Genomic DNA, 21801 nt, shown 5'->3' on the forward strand with positions numbered 1-21801 from the left:
AGACATGTCTGCCAGTGATTGTGAGTTAATTAGCAGTAACATGTCAACTTTTATTTAAAAAGTTGACATAAGTTAAGCCTTGAGTCAGGATGGGATCATAAATAGTGATCTAAAATTTTGTGTGTTGAATGAACTAGCTGAACTCTACAGAAATTGCTTATAAAGCTTTAAAAAATTCAATAGCTATTAGATTGGAGAAAATCATTAGTCAGAAACTAGCTGCACTCCCCAGAAATTGCTTGTAAAAGCTTTAAAGAATTCAACGTCTATTAGACTGAAGAAGAGCTTTAGTCAGACCTCTATAAGAAGAAAGGTGATTGATATGACAGGGTAAATAATGGGAAGACAGGTATCTACGCAACTTTACTGGGCTAACTTACAGGTAAAGAAATGGTGAATAAATATTAACAGTTTCTGTACTTTTGAGCAAATGCTCAAATATTGGCATCTACTTGGTTGACAAGCTTTGGTCAACAGATGCAGATGGTCAACAAGTGTATAAAATTAACAAGCCTCATGTAGGGGAATATCCCCTTTTCCCAGAGATTGTGTGATCTTGTAGTTAGTATGTATAATTAGTAGGGGGGGTGGTGGGTGCAGACCCCCATGTGGGAGATAATGGGGCATTGCTCCCCTGTAAAAACGCTTGCTTTTTATTTTGCATGCTCTAAGGTTAATCCTTGGAGCATATGCAGTAGCCTGTTGCCATTTTGTTGTCAACATTTCGGATGTCGATATTTTATCCATTTGATTTGGAAGACTGTATCCATATTAACAAACATATAGCTTAGGCAGACCAACTACTTCATGTAATCACATTTTTTATTACCACAACATAGGTGCCTTGGGTAAAGGATTGCAGGCTGGTATAGTTTGCACTGAGTACCATCTTCTAATAAAGAAAAATCAGAGTACTGGGCTCTGTAAATTGCTAATCAAATGAATTAGTAAATTATTATTAGAATGAAAGTGGTGTGTGGAATTTGAAAAACAACAGGGAGAATGGAAGAAAATAAAACAATAGAGTGTCTCTAGGATCTATATTATAAATGTATTTAGTATCTACTGAATGGATATCCATAGTTATAAAAATTTGTGCAAATAAAATATGAAAAGAATATATATTTCCAGTATGGATGACTGGCTATCTTTAAACTGTACTGATATATGAACAAGTTCATACAAAATACAGATAAATTACAATAAAACAAAATCATTGTAATTTGGGGTAAAATGCTGGAACAGTGTGCAGTATAGCCTCATTGGATTGAGTTGGTTGTACTATTTAAAGATTCATGGATGATGCTAGACTATAAATAATATCTGCAGTGAATGTTATAAATTAATAAGTAGCAACATAAGAGTCATAAAACTAAGAATCTCAATATTTTACTTAGCCTATGTTGTAGTCTATTTTGACAGAAAATGGAATATAATATCAGATTATGAATGGTTCTTATTCAGAAAATTATAACTTGGAAAAATAGTGGAAATGGATGGAATGTAATATCAGCAAAGATTAGAAATATTGAGGCTTATTCCTCTGAATTACATATGTCTGGGGTGAATATGTGATTTATGTATCCATTGTTTCCAAGGATAAATTTCTGTTAGAGTTTCTAGAACTAACCTAAATCAGAGACACTGGAATTAGATCTCTAAACAGAAACCTTACAGTTACAATACATTGGTGATAAATGCTTTAGAGTATTTTAGGCAAGTAAAATGGACAGTAGGCATAGACTGAACCTGCATGTGATATAATATGAAATGATACTTACTATTACTTGGTAGTAGAATAAATTAGAGTCAATTGTTTTAGAAGAAAGACATGGGCATGACACCTTAACTATGATAGTATGCAATATTGAGAATTATACCATGACCCCCCCAAAACGTGCATGCTGATTGGCCAGCGTGCCCGTTGTAAATCGAGTTATACTAATGGAAAAAGGTCCGTCGCCGGACTTTTCCATTAGTATAACTCGTTTTTTTAAAACACTGTCTCGCTATGTTAAATGGGTTTAACATAGCGAGACAGCTTTAAAATAAGCAACGGAGATCTCCATTGCTTATTTTAAAGCTGTCTCGCCATGTTAAACCCATTTAACATAGCAGACAGTGTTTAAAAACGGAGAAAGCAAGATCTCCGTTGCTTTTTTGTCTCGCTATGTTAAATGAGTTTAACATAGCGAGACAGTTTAAAATAAGCAACGGAGATGTCCGTTGCTTATTTTAAAACTGTCTCGCCATGTTAAACTCATTTAACATAGTGAGACTAAAAAGCAACGGAGATCTTGCTTTCTCCGCTTTTGCTCACAACTCTGATGTACTGCAGGCGCGCAGTACATCAGAACTGCCGGATGCCAGACATCTGCGGAAGGGCAGTAAACAGGCATTATACTATGCCATTATTTAAGAAAAGTAACAGTTTCTTTTCTTAAATAATGTCATATAATAGCAATAACGCCTGGGTGTGGTAATGCTAAATTTACCCACGGTTGGCTTTGTTTGGTCCCGAGGGCGAACCACGCCAACCGTGGGTAAATTTAGCATTACCCACACCCAGGCGTGGGTTATTGCTATAGAAACGCATGGGCAAGACACCTTAATATGATATTATGCAATATTGAAGAGTGCATGTAATATGCCTTCTGCTTTGACACTAACAGGTGCTTCATACAATCCTGGTGTTCTTTTTTGAAATGCATGTTGTAAGAAAACCTTTGTCAATACTAATGTCTAGACAGGGTATTGAAATGAAACCTTTGATTGCTGTTTTAGGTCACAGATCATCCAGTTCTGTTTGAGCAATTACGTTAACATAAAAAGTGCTAAAAGCTCAAAGCAGAAATACCTTATTTTGAACATTTTTAGGAATAACATTTAGAACAGATGACAATGTGGCACGGAAGTTAACTAGATTTTGGAATACACTTCTATTTCCCTGAAATTATCTGTCATTTTTAAGGGTGTCAGTGTGATACTAGAAGACTGTATGATAAGCAAAGCATTTTTGTCAGGACAAAATTCTGTGAACTATTTGGTGATTCTGTCTCTAGGAGTTCTTAAGCATCTATGAAAATATGGAGTCATTAATCCAGGAAAAGATGCAGGTAAGTTCATAATTTTATAGAAAACTAGCTAAAATGAAAAGTATTGAGAAGCAGGAAGGGGAAATCTTAGGAGAAATAACACTCAACAATGAAGTACCACAGAGTTCAGTGATGTGGCCAGTAATATTTAGCATGTTTGTAATGCATTATTTCCCAAACCCTGAGAGACAGTTATAAACCTGCTGGCACCAAGACAAGTGCAATAGTTAGAAGAAAAGGAGTCAGTCTCCAGAGAAAGAGAGAGAAATCTGGAAAAGATCTTAGAGTACGTGAACAGGCGGCAGTTTGTATTTACTGTAAATAAGTACAAGGACTCACTTTAGTTGGGGGTACTCTAAGTTAAAGCGGCATGCTTGGTGATACTACACTAGGAAGAACAAAGAGAGAGAAGAAAAAATGTTTGTTATCATAATCAATTGGCTGAATTATGCAACATAATATGAAATGGCAGTAACAATAGCCAGCAAGATGTTCATCAGGCGATGAATTTCAGAGATACTGAGGTTATCCTTCCATTATAAAATCTTTTGGCTTTTCCCGGTTAGGGGTCGCCACAGCAGATCACCGGTTCGCTTATGATTGGCAGTGAATTTTTACAGTGCTGAGTTGCCAGTCCAGCACTCAACCTTCAGAGAAGGCACACACACAGACACGCACCTACCTGCATGTCTTTTAATGTTCAGTTGATCACAGGGAGGACATGCAGACTCCACACAGAAGGAACTCCAGGCAGGAATTGAATAGGAGAGCCTCTTGCTGTGAGGTGACAATGATAACCGCTGCACAACCGTGGCCGACCAGGTTATCCTTCCATTATACAGGGCATTAATTAGGCCACACCTAGACTGTTGTATGCATTTCTTGTGGTAATAAGTAATGCTTAAATGATGAGAAGTATGGTAGCATTAAGACAGAAGAAGAAATCTAAATAACTTGGAGAAGAAAAAGATGGTGGACATGATTTGGATGAGCAAATCACTGGAGAAAATGGAATGGCAGGACTTGAAGAGGAAAGACACAAGGGACAGAATGGAAAATGAATGAAAACATAAATGGTGATGATTCAAAGCAGACGGATTACTACCACTTCATGGAGAAGATGAAGAGGTATTACAGTTCATTGACATTATCAGTTATACAACACAAGACATTGAATGGGTTCAGCATTGCTTTGGAAAGAGCAAAGAAGGAATGGGAAATAAATATGGGTGGACAATTGCTTTGGGGCTATGTATAATCATCAGGCAGCTACAGCAGATAATAGTTGCCTTCTGTCAGCATGTTCATGTATCTGTATATTCATATGGCCTGGGCCTCTCTGAATGCAGTTTTGATATTTCTGCATTCTTCTATTACTCCTTGGTGTCACGCATTGCTTGAATTCTTCTCAGACGCAGTATTTTTTACAGTCAGTTTAGGAAGTCCCACACTTCCACACAGCTTAACCTGCATCTGTGCTTATAGAAAACATGTTGTTTGGTGGTCATTTGCACCTTGATGGTTAACTGCTGGAGTTATGAGCTTCTTCAAAACCCACATGAAAACATCATCACTGTGAACAACCAATTGCTGTCTGAGCTCTGGATTTTGAAAGATCTAGTCAGATATATGCTCCTCATAAAGTGTCTAAAATGATGCCACTTTTTAGTATCACCTTATCCTGCAGAGTACCAGTTAATGAGTGTCATAAATGTGTCCTGAACTAACGCTCTCAAACCTTTTCATGTCATCGTAAGAAATCATTCTAAAACTCTTTCTCCTAGGCTGGATGGCATATGTCTAGCCTCTTAGAAAATTACAACATGACTTACACTCTCCATGTTAGAGTACAGTCCAGTGCAGGCCCTTTGCTCTTCTATTACTGCAGTACGATTTTTTATAAAGAGCTTCAATGCTCATTTCTCAAGAGGAAAGGTGAAAGAAATCATTCATATTGAAGCCAGAAGCTATTTTTAATGAATATGAAAACATCTTTTTGGCGTCAAATCTACACGGTACCCAGGTCCCTGGATGTAACTGCTATCATACCACAGTAATTCAAAAAGGAAACAGTTAAAGAATGAGGAAATGAGTAATGTTTATTTATTATACTGTCTGTTTATATTTTATAATGCACCTCCATGATGTCGACTGCTAGTAATTCTCCATCACCTCACTGCAATCTAGCCTTGTGTAAAATAGGGGAGAAGTGCTCACAGTGCACAAAAAGTGGCTTAATATGGCAATGAAAAATTATCTTTCATTGTAAAAAAACAAAAATATATTTCAGCCAGGTACTCAAAAATAAAATAAACTATCAGAATGATGAGGTTTTGAGGAAGTTGCAAATAGAATTGATCTGTTTGTCATACAAAAACTCGCCAAGAAGATACGCTGTCTGTCTGGATCACAATCGTCCTGAAAGGGAGAGAGTCTTAGAATGCCTGCAATGCCAAGAGTACTGCTCTCATTTCCAGGACACTGATAAGTGTCTTGGCCTCTTTGGGGGACCAAGTGACTTTGACTGTTTTCCCTAGGAAGTGCCCACCCCACTCAGTCTGGGAAGTGTCTGTGGTCACTATAGTCTTGGGCTGAGGGAGGATGAATGGATGACCTGATCTGATCGAATCCACCTACCAAAGGTATTTCTTGCATGCCTGAGTGATTCTTATTTGTGTTTATGTGCATTGGTAAAGAATCAACCATTGTGTTGCTAGCATCCATTGAATAATTCTCATATGATATCTTGCTAGAGGAACTAAAATGATGGCTGCTGACACTGACCCCAAGGCTTGAAGAATCAACCTGGCCAAAATGCTGATACTGTGAATTAGTTTCCTGACCTGAAATCTGACAGTGTCCACTCTTGAGAGAGGAAGAGAAGCTGTCACTGATACTGTGTTGAAAACTGCTCCTATGAATTCCAGTGTTTGAGGCAGTTCTAAATGACACTTGTTGTAATTTATGATTATCCCCAGATAGAAGCAAGTCTGGAGTATCTGATCTCTCGCTATTATTAGTAGATGCCTGGTCGGGGTGGTAATGAGTCATTCATCTAAGTATGGAAGCACGCAGAATCCCTGCAGTCTCACGTGAGCTGCTACCACTGCCATGCATTTGGTGAACACCTTGGGGGATGTGTTGAGGCCAAAGGGCCTGAAGTGGTAATGACTGGCTCCTAGATGGAAGCAGAAAATACCTTCTGGATTGTCTGTTCATTTTTATATGATAGTAGGCATCCTGAGGGTCTGTCAAGCACATACAGTCATCCTTGCTCAAAAAGGGCAGAATGGACTGAATCATGACCATCTGAAACTTTGTGTATTGAACTGAAATCTAAAACTGGTCTCTAGTCCCCTGTTTTCTTTGACACTAAAACGAATGTTGAGTAGGTTCCAGACCCTATCTGGCCTGGTGGGACCTCTTGGATGACTTTGTTTTCTAGCAGCTTTAGTATTTCTAGTGCTGCTGCTTTCCTCTATCTGGGTGGAACATTAGGGAATTTCCATACAGACGGAGAAGGAAGGGAAAAGGGAATTTTATTTTCATGGCTTTACCAGAAAGGCTCATCCAGACTCTGCTACACTTTGCTGTGAAGGAAAGGTTAGTTTGCTGTTATTTTTTGTATTTCTGTATTGCCTTTCTATATTTTGAATACTGTAGTTTGTTTTCTTTACCTTGTGTTTTGCTTGCATTCTGTTTTAACAGCATATTAAAACTTCAAAAGAGACCACAGCTCTCTCTGTTCTGAGTCAGGCAGAATTTTTCCCTCCCTTCCACCCATTTAAGTTGTCTTGTTAAATACCACTGTCTTTCTAGTTGCCCGCCTCTTATGTTAATCTGACCATATATCTCATTTCTCTCTACTTTCACTGGCTTATGTGAGTAATCACAAAACCATCACTTTTGAAATCCCACCCCTTCAATTATTTAAATTTATTGGCCATCCTACAGTATTTCATAGTACCAAAATACAAAAGTAACCACCCCTTTCAGTCCATCTTGCTGTTTTAAAAATAGTAACTCTCCACTAAACCTTAACTTTTTAAACAGGTAAAACTCAAGTTACCTACTTTCATATCTAACTTCTCTAGTGCACACTGCAGAGTGCATTCTTTTCAATCTTACCTTTAAGCATCCCTGTTACTAGCACTTTCTCTAATACCTAAAAAGATCATCTCTACTTGACTCCAAGTAGACTTTTCTCTATCTGTTAAACCTAGCACTTGCTCCTACAGTACTTATTACCTTGATACGGCACTCTTATAGATAGCACCCCAAAAAGGCAAACCCCCATTTCTCGGTCACCCACGTCCCCCGGAATCTCTTTTAAAGTTTTTGTCTAGTCCTTCTAGCATGTCGAGGATCAGTTGCTAGTGTCCTCTCCTGCTCAGCTGGTGAACCTGGGAATATTGAGGCAATGTTACAATTGCCTCATGTACACAGACAACCCTCTCCTCCTCCTACAAAACACAAATACATGCGAGAGATGCAACTATACGGCCAAACTGGAGGCTGAGCTCTCTCAACATAGGACTGGCAAGACCAGTCAGGAGGAGAAGGTTACCACACACACTATAGACCCAGTCTCACATAGTACCATCACAACCTCAAATCATACACATAAACACACAAAGACATACTCGGCGGCTCTGATCAAAAATCTACCAAAACAGCAGAGGCCACCAAAGCAGACACCCAAACAACCACCACCTCAGAACACAACACCTGCAACACATAGACCTCACAGTCAGAGTGTCAAACAGTCACAGCCCTTAAGGCCAAACACAATGCCAGACACACTAGTCATTGGTGACTCCATAGTCAGACACACTGGCGTCCCGCTCACCAGACTGAGTAAGGAGAAGGTCACAGTAAGCTGCCTGTCGGGCGCTAGAATCCGCCACATAACGCAAGCACTCAGGTCTCTCAACAGCAGGTACAAATACGACTCAGTCATTGTCCATGCTGGTGTAAACGACCTGAGACGTACCTCCTTGGACTACATGAAAAGAGACATTGAGGAGCTCTCTGATTATGTAGCCCAGGCAGGTATGACCCTGACCTTGAGCAGTATCCTACCTTCACCAAGAATGATGCCACAATACAGAGATAAGATGATCAGCTTTAACAATTGGCTTAAACTCTGGTGTCATTCAAAGGGGATCCAATGTCTGTCTGCCTGGGATGACATGCTGGACAAGCCACGCTGCTTCAAGGGACGGCTTGCACCTGTCACCCTGGGATTCGGATATTGGCAAAGGCTCTTGCCACCCCCATAGTGCCTTTTTAGGCAAGGCTCAAATTCTAAACCTACCACCCTAGAACACAAAAAGGAAAAAACTAAGGGTAATGCTGCTCAATGCCAGAAGTCTAAATCTCAAAATGCACGCACTCGAGGCCCTTCTCAGTATGGAGAACATCGATGTCTGTGCAGTGACAGAAACCTGGTTCAAGGCTCCTGAGAGCACCCCAGCACTATCAGGTTTTACCTCTTGTCATGCGTTCCGGCCCCAAAATCCGGACAATACCAAGAAAGGAGGGGGGGGTATCCATATTCATCAAGGACACCCACACCTCAAGACTGGTGGCAACGCACGATGCATCGGAGACCATCCAGGTGCAATTAACCATAGGCAAGACTGCTCTGCAAATTGTAGCATGTTACAGGCCACCCTCACAAACTCAGGAACCTCACATGGCCTTCCTGAAAATACTAGAGGGGATAAATGTATCACCAAACACCATCATACTAGGTGACTTCAATTACCCTAATATAGACTGGGAACACTACTCAAGCCCAAACACCCTAGCCCAAAAGTTCCTGGAATTCATAAACTCAAATGCCATGGAACAACTAGTCACCATCCCCACAAGAGGAGAAAACATACTTGATCTCATCATCACGAACATGGGAGCACAATGTTCAACACCGCAACTATACCCCTCACTGGTGAGATCAGATCACCAACTAATCTCGCTGGAGGTCCTCATCCCACCCCACCTGAAATAAAAAAGACCACAGTAAAGAACTTCTCGAAAGCCGACTTCACACTTCTAAAGACTAGTGTGGTCTCCTTTAAGGCCCTTGAGCCGGCGGAAACAGTACTCAAGCCGCTGAATCACTTACAAATGCCTTCTACCAGCACCTGCAGGACTGCATGGATAAGGCAATCCCAAGCAAAACAAAGACTCTTTGTACCAAAGGCAAGCGTCCAGTCTGGTGGACCCCAGCCATAAACAAACTCTACAACAAAAGGAGGAAGCTACTACAAGATAGAGCAAAATCCTTAAAAGGTAAGACACCCTTGATCACTATAAGTAAAAAACTAAGAGCTCTCATAAAATCATCCAAAGCAAATTTTGAGAGAAAAATAGCTAAAGACTCAAAAGACAATGATAAGGCCTTCTTTAGCTATGTTAGAAACCTGGGAGGAAACTCCCAGATATGCTCAGAACTAGTTCAAAATGATGTGAAGATTACTGATCCTACAGACATTGCCAACATACTGGCTGACAGGTTCAGTGCAAACTCCCAAAAGGAGAGATATCTATACCAAGCGATTGCAGCCCCCAAACATCTCCAACGCCCAAGTGAGAACTGCTCTCTCCAAAGCAAAAACACAGCATCCATGGGACCTGATGGTGTCCCCGGCTGTGTGCTCCACGAACTCAACGAGGAATTAAACCCACAGCTAGGACAGCTGTTTAATCATAGTCTTACCTCTGGATACATAACAGGGAGTGGCGCACTGCAACTGTGGTCCCACTTCACAAAGGCGGTGCCTCCACCGACCCTGGAAATTACCGGCCCATTAGCTTGACAAGCCTTATCTGCAAAGCCATGGAGAGGATCATAATGGACCTCATAAATAAAGACATAGGGAATTTGCAGACTTTGGATCCATCCCAGTTTGGCTTTGTCAAAGGCAGATCATGCCTTCTAAACTTGGTTGACTTTTTGAAACAGTCACCAAAGCCATTGATGAGGAAAGGCAGTCCATACAGCCTACCTCGATCTGGCGAAGGCCTTGATACAATACCCCACTCGGGTATCATTGAAAAACTCATCAGCTTAAATGTTAACCCATACATCACAAGATGGGTTGCAAACTGGCTGAGTGACAGAACCCACAGGGTCAGAGTTGCTGGCGCCATGTCAGACTCAAAGCCTGTCACAAGTGGTGTACCACAGGGCTCAGTCCTGGGCCCACTCTTGTTTGGCATCTACTTTTCCGAAGTACAAGCAAACACAGGAGGGTTATGGCTGACAAAGTTTGCAGATGACTGCAAACTGGGCCATAGTAGAAAACACATCTGACACAGATATCCTTCAGAAGGGTCTCACAGAAACGGATAACTGGTGCCAGAGCCATGGCCTAAAGTTAAATGCCAAAAAATGCATAGTCATACCCTTCGGGAAAAACAGGGTTACTCCTAGCTACCAAATAGGTGGCAATCCACTGAGCACAGAAGAAGTTATCAGGGACCTGGGGACCCAGGTTGATAGTAGTCTGACATTCGACACCCATGTAGCTAAAGTAGTTAGGAAGACCTTCTACATTGCCCACCTTATCATGAAGGGATTCTCATCTAGATCAAGGGAGGTCATAGTCTCCCTATACTCATCACTCATCAGACCAATGATTGAGTACAATGCCCCATTCGGAATGTATCTGACCCGACACTTGCAGCAGCTGGAGAGGCCACAAAGTTCCTCACCAAAAGGATAAAGGGTCTCAAACATCTGTCCTATGCTGCCCAACTGAAAGAACTCCAGCTCTATTCAGTCGCTTACCGCTTGCTCAGAGGTGACCTTTGTCTAACATACAAGGCCATGTCAAACCCAGATTTGATGAATATGCTTCACCTCAAAAAATCTAGATCCGTCAGAGCCACAAGGACGGGAGACTTAAACCTCGACACGGCTATTAATAGGATGTGCTGGAGGGATAGATTCATCACCCAAAGACTCCCTATGCCGTGGAATAAAATCCCGGTATATGTGAGACAGAGCACCTCGCTGGCCTTGTTCAAGAGAAATCTTGACCAATGGATGGGAAATCTCAGATATACCCCAGGGATTACCTCAGTGTCACTGCTCAACAGAGGCACAGCAAAATAATGGGTATAGTTCCCCATACTAAAGGGGTGGCGTAAGCCACAAAACTATGGGCTAGGCTTGTAAATGCCCTCGGGCAGATAGCCTAGTATGAACCTATGAACCTATGAACCTATGAACCTATAACCTCTGGAAATAATCCTCTGCACCCACATATCTTTTGTGATGTCTAGCCAGGCTATCTGGTACAGGGATAATTGACTCCCAATTGCCTCCAGAGGGTGACAATTGGGCCTCCTTTCAGGAGAGCTGGTAGGGTCTGTAAGAGAAAGAATCTCTAGATCCTTGGTTCTGCAGACCTCCTCCACCATGTGGGTGATGCCTTCCATTTGAGTTTCTGCCTCTGTCCCTGGGGGAACTATCTCTACATGGATCTTGGAAAGGACCCTGGGACTTTCTGAACCACATCTTTCAACCACCTCTTTGATTGCTAGAGAAGGTTCTTTGAGGTGTCGAAAAACACATGCCCACTGCAGAAATGGTCTTTCCATCTTTCTCACACTTGTAGAGTGCGTCCTTCACTTTCAGGCCAAATAGTGAATTCCCATCAAAAGGTGCACTGATGAAGGAGGACTTGAAGGGCTCTGCAAAATCACACAAGTGCATCCTGGCATGCCTCGTAATGGAAATGCCTGAACCCACTGCTCTTAATGTACCTTCAGTTGCATGAGAGATAAGCCTCATGGATGAATTAGAAATGGATTGAAGGGTTGCCAGCTGTGAAGCCACAGAAGTCTGAGTCTCTGCAGTAGTGGTCCCAGAAAGGGATTTTGACAATTTCTTAATCAAGTCCCTTTGTAGTCTTGCAAAGTGTGCCAGATAGTTCAGTGACCTAAGGGCAAAGGTTGCTAAACAATACACATGCTTCCCAAATCTGTCCAACACCCTAGACTCCCTGGTAGGGAGATGGACAGAGGAACTCTGCTCAGCAAGTTCCTTCTTGGTGGCTACCACCATGACCATAGCATCTACGGGTGCACCCTTATCCCAGAATTCCCTACCTAGAGGTGGAGTCAGAATCTTCTCTGATATCCTTGGGATTTGCTCAACTGAGTAAGGCTCCTTCCATGCCTGCCTAGAGATCAAGTCATTTAGCTCATTGGATGGGCATAGTAACCCAGGAGATAGACAAGCAAGCTCCAAAGGCTTACAGAAATACTGATTCCCCAGTGAAGTATAAGAAGAGATTGTTAACCCCTGCTGGGTGACATGTAGACTTTGAGCTATCCCTGTGGTGTAGAATTATATGACTCAAGACACAGAGACATCAGGGATCCAGAGGAAAGATCCTTGGGGGTATGATCTGTCCATCCTGCTGGAGCAGAGAATACTCTCTTCACTACCTTAAGGGCAGAACACTCCAGGTAGAAAGAAGACAGTGAAGCTGAGAAGCCAGGATTCTGGCTCATTGATTCCCTGAGGTGGAAGTTGGAGCTGAACTGTTCAATGCTGAGGCTCTGAGGGGCAGAGATGGCTTCAATAACTTTGGCATCAACTCCAACACCTCAGACCCGACAGGGGCACTTCGGCTCTGAGACACATCCTGCTCCGTCATCAGAGCCAGTGCATTCAGAGACAGCTTTGGATCCAAGGATAAAAATGTCATTGGATCCAAAGCAATTGACCTGGAAGGCTTGGATCCAAGGGCTCTGAAATGATTGGTCAGATCAGAGAAGGAGCTGTAAAAGATGGAGTGATAGAAGGATGGGCTTCCTGACCCAAAGGGGTAGGAGATGAAAGAACTCCCATCTGAATCTGAGCTGAGAGAAATCTCATCATTATCTTGTCCACATCAGCTTTGGATAGACTTCTGGAAGATCAAAAGGAATCCAAGGATGTAGATTCAGAATGCTGGAGTTCCAAAAAATGAGAGGGAACTCTGGATGGTACTGGATCAATGGTAGGCGAGGACCTAGTCCTAGGTAAGGCTGTTGGATCCAAAGCACTCGGATCCAAAGATGAAGGTGTCAAATCTGGAGCTGAAACTACAGAAGTCCTCAGTTCTGATTTGTGCTTCTTCTTAGCTGGCTCCAAGGATGAAGGAGTTGACGAACCTGATGGTTTAGGAGATTTGATGAAAGTTTCCTTAGCTTTAGATTTGAAGGGTGGAGTTCCAGCAATAGCTTCAGAAAAAGATGCAGTGATAAGCCCTTTTAATATCAACTTATTCTACTGATCAGCAGTTGCCCGTGGATTACATTTTTGACATATTTGGCAATCAACTTTGAGGTGATCCAGGCCCAAACAATAAACATATAAAGAATGCATGTCTGATAATCGCAACTTGTGCCCTCAATTTTAACATTTCTTAAACCCCAAAGGGCCGTTTTCTGACATCCTGAACTATATAGATTCATAGAAAGAGAAGAAAATCTCTCTTTTTTTATTTTATATATAGTAAGAGGAAAAGGAAAGAAATACCAACAATGGTACTAAGAATACACTAAACTATGTAGAAGTAAAAAAAAAAGTAATAATAAGTACTAAAAATGACAATGAAGATTACACCTAGCACAACAAAAGGGAGTACATTTGGAAAAAAATTTATTTTTTTGAAAATTTGCTCGAGAGCTAAAGATGACCATGTCTTATTCGCAAAAGCAGCAAGCAAGATCTGAGGTGTGTTAGGGATTGGTGCATTATGGTTAAGGGAGGAGCTCAAGAGATTTTTGGTGGCCATGAGATAATGTAACTGCTGAGTCAGATCTGGCTGGATCCAAACCCAACAGTTGAAGAAAGAATAAAAATTGACAACATCAGATTTATATATTACCCCTAAAGAGAATAACTGGTATCATACCATAGATAATTTGAGGGGGACCCATGTATGGGATAAAGTATTTAGGGGCTGTCTCTATTTATTATCTGCCACATCCCACCCCCCCCCCCAGTAAGTAAACCTCCATAAAAAAACTTCTCCAAAGCCAACTTCATGCTTCTCAAGTCAGAAGTGACAAACTTCATGACACTCATGCAGACGGGATCTGAAAGGTCGACTGCTGAATCCTACACTAAGGCACTATATGAGCACATCCACTCATGCATGAATCAGCCATCCCAAATAGAACCAAGATGCTCTCCTCCAAAAAAAGGAAGCTGATGTGGTGGTTCCCTGCCATAAACAAACTTTACAACAAAAGGAAGAAACTGTTGCAGTAAAGAGGAAAATCCCAGGATGCAAAAAAACTCCCTTACCAGCCTCAGTAAGAAGCAGAGATCCCTCACACAATCCTCTAAAACTAGTTATGAAAATAAAATTGCCAAAGATTCCAAAGACAACCACAAAACATTATATAGCTATGTCAAGAATCTAAATGGCAATGCTCAGATCTGCTCTGAGCTACAACAGAATGGCATTAAATATACTGATCCCAAGGATATTGCTGATATCCTGGCAGATCAATTCAGTGCCAACTTCATCCCCCTCTCACCCCTTAAACAGCCCATCTCAATACCGGAAGATTGCCAAATTCTGGTAATAATGGCCACACAGGTAAAAAATGCACTTTCCAAAGCTAAGAATACAGTATCCATGGGACCAGATGACATCCCGGGCTGTGTACTACATGAACTACAAAATTAACTGGCACCTCACCTAAGTGTCATATTTAATCATAGCTTCACCTCAGATTTCATGCCCACTGAGTGGCGCACAGCTACAGTTATCCCGCTCCACAAGGGGGGATCCACCTTGGATCCCAGGAACTACTGCCGCATCACTCTGATGAGCCTAATCGGAAAGGCAATGGAATGTATTATTATGGAACTTATAAACAAAGACATTGGCAACCTTCAAACACTGGAACCCACCTAGTTTGGGTTCGTGAAGGCCCAATCTTGTCTCCTGAACCTGATTGACTTCTTTGAATTAGTCTCCAGAGCCGCCTATCTGGACCTCGCCAAGGCCTTTGACACCAACCCCACTCGGGAATCATAGGTAGACTTACTAAGCTGGGCATTAATCTCTACATCACTTGATGGGTTGCCAACTGGCTTACTGACAGAACCCACACTGTAAAAGTAGCAGACTTCAAATCCAGCTCCAGACACGTGACAAGTGGAGTACCTCAGGGTTCAATCCTGGGATCACTCTTGTTTGGCATCTATTTCTCTGAAGTACAGGCCAACACTAAGGGACTCTGGCTAACAAAGTTCACAGATGACTGCAAACTGGGAGCCATTATTGAATCCCTAAATTATGTGGATACTCTACAAAAGGGCCTTACAGAAACAGATGTTTGGTGCCAGAGCCATGGGCTCAAGCTCAATGCCAAGAAATGTATAGTTATCCCCTTTGGAAAAAAACATGTAACCATGAATTACCACATAAAGGGCAGTACACTAAACACTGAAAGTGCGATAAGAGACTTGGGGACACAGGTGGACAGTGGTCTCACCTTCGATAACCACATCACCACAACAGTCAGGAAATCCTTCTATGTGGCACATCTCATCACTAATGGCTTTTCATCCAGAAAAAAGGAGGTCATTGTCCCACTGTACTCATCCCTCATTAGACCCATTATAGAATACAACACCCCGTTTGGTATGTACTGCTCAAGACATCTGCAACAACTGGAAAGGCCGCAGAAATGCCTCACTAAAGGAACCACAGGCCTAAAGCAGATGCCCTACGCTGACCGCCTTAAAAAAACTCCAGCTATACTCTGTCACATATCGTCTACTCAGAGGCGATCTCTGCTTAACATACAAGGCCATGTCAAACCCAGAGCTGTTGGACATGCTCCACTTCCCAATCCCTCAGAGCCATAAGCTCCAGGGATCTAAACCTTGTCATCACAATAAACAAAATATGTTGGAGGGATAGGTTCCTGACCCTGTGACTCCCTAAACTCTGGAATAGACTGCCCATACATGTCAAGCAGAGGACCTCTTTCGCCCTCTTCAAAAGGAACCCTGACGATTTGATGAGCGAAAGGAAATTCAGCCAGGGGATCATGTCAGTCGTCCTACTTGACAGGGATCCAGGGAAGTAAATAGTGTGGGAAGAAATAGCCAAGAATCGTTATGGCTAGACTTGTATAGCCCCTAGGGCCGATAGCCTAGTACCAACCTATGAACCTATGAGCCAGCATGCCAGGAATACATCAGTGAAACATCTGTCCTTCTTATGGTTACTGCCAGGGCCTTGTAGGACCAGAAGTGTATGCTTTGTCATGTGGGCACCTGTTCGACTCTTTTCAAATCATTAGCACTATATCATAGTGAGGACTGCATAATTTGCATGTACAATGTGTGATAAGAAAAATGTGTGAACATGCTGTCCCTGCTTGAGACATGCATATTTGACAGGGAACATGTTTGGTGAGTAGTAAAAGTAACAGCCTGTCTTGGGTACTAGCCTTTGATGATCAATGCAGATGTTTTATTTATTTATTTTTTATTAACTGGGTTAGTCCCACTGGGGTAGTGGACAAGCCATAAGGGAACTTCCCATACTTGTTGGAGCTGCTAGATGACACTGGAGAGCTCCTACAGCAGCAAGGAAGAGACTTAAGGGAAGCAGCAACATGGAGGAGGAGGAGAGAAAAGCTATAAAGAGATTGGAGGTGAAAAGTGAGAATTTGGAGAAAAAATTGATCAACATAGACCTTCAGAATGTAAACAGAGATTCATGTGCGGTGGGAGCAGTATTTAGCTATCTGCATAGAGAAGGAAGTAAGCAAGTCTCTGCAGGTAACAGAAATGGCATTTGGAGGGCTTGCAGATGATGTTCTGTTAAAAACAATCGAGCAAGATGATACAGGTGACAGTACTGCTATTTCATGGGGTGAGATGGTAGTTATTTTTTTCAGAAGTGCTGAGGCTGGTAATGTGGAAAAGTAACCAGGTGATGTCGCAGCAGAGAATGCAGCTGTTAAAACTTAAGCAGCAGTGACAGAAACTAAAAGATTAAAGAGCAACAAACTGAGAAGATATCTGGTTTTATGGGAGCAGATAATGTAGTAGCTAAAACATATGCAGCAGTGATAGCAGGCAGAAAAGGAGATCAGCAACAAACTGTAAGCAAAACTGTTTTTTTTTAAATGCTATGCTTTTTACTGGGTTTGAGGTGCTTGGAATTTAGCCAAGGTGTTGCTTAGTAGAGAGAGGTTAGCCTTGGAATAGTTCCTAAAGTATTTTGATTTCACTGGATCCCCAGGTTTAATTTTTATTACAAGCAATACTACCTCATGATCAGATCTGATGAAAAAAGACATTACGTTGGGTGCCAAACATCACCCCACCCCCCCGTGTTCATAAGTACAAGGTCAAAGATGTTTGTACCCAGTAGGAGAATGGACCAACTGTTCCAGGATATTGGTATTAGCAAAGTTTAGGAATTACTGGCCTTATGAAGTAGAAGAGGTGTAGGATTCCTAGTCTATAGAGGGGTAGTCGAGATTCCCTATGAATATCGTATTCGGTTGAACAGTGAGGGACTCTAGTACATTGAGATAAGTTTCTTGGGACATGGAGGGGAATCCATAGGTTGCAAGAATATGGTATGAGAACCTGTTTATGGTGAGTTGCACATGAATGAGTTCCAGTGGGTCATACACTTTAACAAGTCTGGATGTGAGTTTGGGTTTAATATAGACTTAGACTTCTCCACCTTTAGTTCTTTCCTGTGCAGTAGCTTCTCTAAAGGTGTGAAAGGCATTATGACCTTGCACCTCCGTGACTTTAAACCATGTCTTCATTACTACTCAGATGTCTAAACTATCCACTATCCAGGGAGAGGAAGGTTTGCAGGGTTGGAGTTTCTTGTTAAGACTTCTAGCATTGAGCAGTACCACCTTCAGATATTCCTTCGTAGTTCAGGAGATTTATCAGTTTGGCATTGCCTAAAAAAGGCACTATGGCAGTAGAAAAGGTCTTTACCAATATCTGAAAGCCTAGAGAGGATAAGTGCAGACCATCCCTGGCAAAGCAGCATGGTCTATCAATCATGTTCTCTCAGGCTGTCAAATATTGTATCCCCTTGGACTGACAGCAGAGGCTAAACCAATTGTTAAAATCAATTATTTTCTGTTGGTAATGTTGCATCACCCTTGGAGAAGGTAGTATGCTGCTCAGTGCAAGGCTCATACCTGCTAGAGAGCTCAATGAAGTCTTGCTTCATATGGTCAAGGGAGGTATTTCTCAGGTCATTAACACCCACAAGGACTATGACAGAGTCATACTGGTACTTGTGGTTCAATGACCTGAGTGCCTGTGTGACTTGATGGATCCTAGCCTTGAAAATTCAGCTAACTGTGACCCTCGCCTTATTCAGTCTGGTGAAGGGGACATCGGTGTGCATCACTACAAAATCACCAATGACCAGGAAATTTGGCTGTGCACTGGTTTGCCTTATGAGCTTGGCAGTAGAGGCAATGAATACAGTGTTACTATCTGTAGCTGTTGGTGGTGTTTTAACAGAATGTTTATGTGATGGCTGAGGACCCATTTTTTGATTGTGCTGTGCAGAAGGCCTTGGTGGTTTACAGAGGTTACCTGTACCTGCCTCAACATCAGTGCTTTTATGTGTAGGGTTTTTACTCTGTGCTGAACGTGTGATGCAAGTATCACTGACCTCTACAGGATTAGTTTTGGTTGCATGAGAGTTTTCCCTCCATTGTTAGTGTGTTTACACCTCTCTCATACTTTACCTGTTTTATTAATAAGTGGGTTGCCAGTGTACATGAGGCTACAATGCCTCAGAATACCCATCTCAACCAGACTGGCCACAGAAAGAGTTGGGAAGTGGATATCCATGGCTACTGATCTACTAGGGAGGAGTGAGGGAAATTTAAATACTGAATATGTCAGTAAGACAAGGAGTTCAATGAGCAATGGTCAGCTATGTGCAAACTGGGTGCTCTAGTAGTAAAACAAATCTGTTTAGAAGGTAAGGGTATTTTGACTGCAGTATATGAGCAAAACAGTTCAACATAATGCTGCGTATCCTCGGTTTGGGTACAACAGAATAAGTGAACAAAACCATATATATATATATATATATATATATATATATATATATATATATATATATATATATATATACACATATACATATGTGTGTGGGTGTGGGTCTACTCACTTTAGTCAAGTAGCCCATACTTTGCCAGCAAAAGTTCAACAAACTGAACGTCGACACATTATTGCACATGCGCCAAGAAAGAACCTCAGTGTGTGCAATTTACACACAGACAAAAAAAAACATCTTTATGCTGCACTCCCCACACCCCCTGCTAATTATATATACTAACTCTGAGATCGCACAATCCCTGGAAAAATGGAATATTCCCCTACCCAGGAACTGTCAATCTCACACATCTGTCAACCAAATGCAGTCAATTAAACAGATGTTGACAAGCCTGCATTCAGACCAATGCATGACTCTCATGTATGTGTGTGTGTGTGTGTGTGTGTGTGTGTGTGTGTGTGTGTGTGTGTGTGTGTGTGTGTGTGTGTGTGTGTGTGTGTGTGTGTGTGTGTGTGTGTGTGTGTGTGTGTGTGTGCGCATGTTTGTGTGTGTATGTGTCTGTATATATCATCAAATACCAAATGTTTCAAAGAGCAAATGGAAAAAGGGCAATCATTTTAGAGTGAATCTAAATTGGTTGAGTAGCACAAAAACAAAAATAATGCACATATTTTTCTTTTTTTCAGGAGGCAAGCCCCCATAGCCCCATGCTAATTATTTATACTGACTCTGAAATCACACAACAGCAGGTTCAGGTCAAATTTCCTGACCCGCTCTGCAATGCGATTTCACAGAGAAAGTGGATGGCATGCTGAAAAACATGGAAAAAGAGCATTTGTTTTTCTCAGCATTTTCTCTTTTAAACGTTGACAAAGACTATTCATTTGTATGGAACGTTTCTCCCTGGGCCTCTGCTGAAGATGGGCTCAGTCCTAGTTGGATTTTCCTGGTAAAGAAATGTTAAATAAATGTAATTCTGATCGACTGTACCCATATATGTATGCATGTGTGTATATATATATATATATATATATATATATATATATATATATATATATGCGCACACACACACACACACACACACACACACACACACACACACACACACTCAGAGGTGTAGCAAGCACATTCCATTTTGTACTCACAAGCTTTTAGTACTGCCCCCTTGGACACCTATCACTTAAAATTGGTTGTTTCTCTCAAAATGCTACCCCCCCAAGCACTTAATAAATGTCAGTGACATTTTCAGCTGTTCCCCCTAAAATTATTAAATATATTGTTTTTAGGTTATCAATATTTCATCTGTATTTAAAGGCATTCATTTAGACAGCTGTAGAAATAATATGACCCAAAGTACAAAGAGTATGCCTGGCTACACCCTTACACACACACACACACACACACACACACACACACACACACACACACACACACACACACACACACATATGAAAGAAACTTATACATAACATGCATCCATACGTAGGCAGCTACACATTTGGTTGTGATTAACAAGTGCAAATAAATGGACATTACATACTTCCAACAATTATTAAGAGAAAGATGCTGCTACAGATGGCAGCTCTGCCAAGAATAACAACTTCACAGGCTTTTGAAACTACAGCTAGGATTATAGCACTTCTTTGCTTACAGATTCATACTAAAAAGGAAAAACACATTCCTAAACAAATTATTCACATCTCTAGGGTAACCATTTTTCCTAAATGGTTACTAGTGAGGCAAACAGCACTGGTCCTGTTGTTTCAACAGCACCTGTTTCTCTTTTGTTGCCTTCCTGATCTTCAGTCTACAACGCTAAGCCCCTACCTCTCATGTTTGCATTTGCTTCATTTTATGCTCTACTTTTCTGATACTGTCAACCTGTTGTTAGCCAGGCTTGAAAAATGGATTCTTTTGTAGCCTCTATCAACTGGTAGGGTGGTCTTAGGCTTTTAACCATGTCAGTTAATATTCATGCATGCAGCTGAAAATTTTGTTATTATGCTCTCCATTTCTCATTTGAGGACTGCTATAAAATACTTGAATTTCATACAACTCAGCCCTTTCTTTGTGTTCAAATAGTTTAATTTTATTTTAAACCTTTAAATATAACTAATTTCTCCCGTTATATATAGCTAAACTAAGATGACTTAAACGTGGTTCACTAGACCTGTGCAATACAAACGTTCAGTTATGAGCTACGCACCTGAAAAGCGAGATGGAGTTCTATCAGGTTAGAGTTTAAACCATAGTATACACAGTCAGGTTTCCAGATTCTTTTGTGATATGTGCCTCTACACTTCGATGTTTCATTCCAGGTAGTTTCCTAAGTTTGGAAAAATAACTCCTTTATTTGCTTTTTTAACTTTGCAGAATATTTCCTTGGGTGTTGGCAGCTGTGTGGTCTGAAGGTTTACTCATACTTCCTTCTGTTGTGACAGTCACTTCCTTCCTGCACATTCAGATATGCTTTCTTGTTTGTATGTTTCTTCACTACATATGAAGCATGGCAGAAAGAAAGAAAATATTAACACACCACTATATTTTACAGTTCAGTTTGAATTATTACACTGCTGATGACATCTCCAACAGAAGTACAGTGAATGGTTCAT

General features: G+C 41.3%; 1 protein-coding gene across 1 annotated transcript in view; it reads right to left on the minus strand.

Moving 5' to 3' along the window:
• LOC122811987 (carabin-like) overlaps positions 1-21600 on the minus strand; it is a 1241323-nt gene extending 1219723 nt beyond the window's left edge. The window contains exon 1 of the mRNA XM_044084192.1: positions 21396-21600. The gene's annotated coding sequence lies outside the window, so the exon portion shown is untranslated. The remainder of the gene's footprint in view (positions 1-21395) is intronic.
• Positions 21601-21801: the final 201 nt, after the last annotated feature.

This window comes from Protopterus annectens, chromosome 9.part0, assembly GCF_019279795.1.
Source record: "Protopterus annectens isolate FY-2018-M chromosome 9.part0, PAN1.0, whole genome shotgun sequence".
NCBI lineage: Eukaryota > Metazoa > Chordata > Ceratodontiformes > Protopteridae > Protopterus > Protopterus annectens.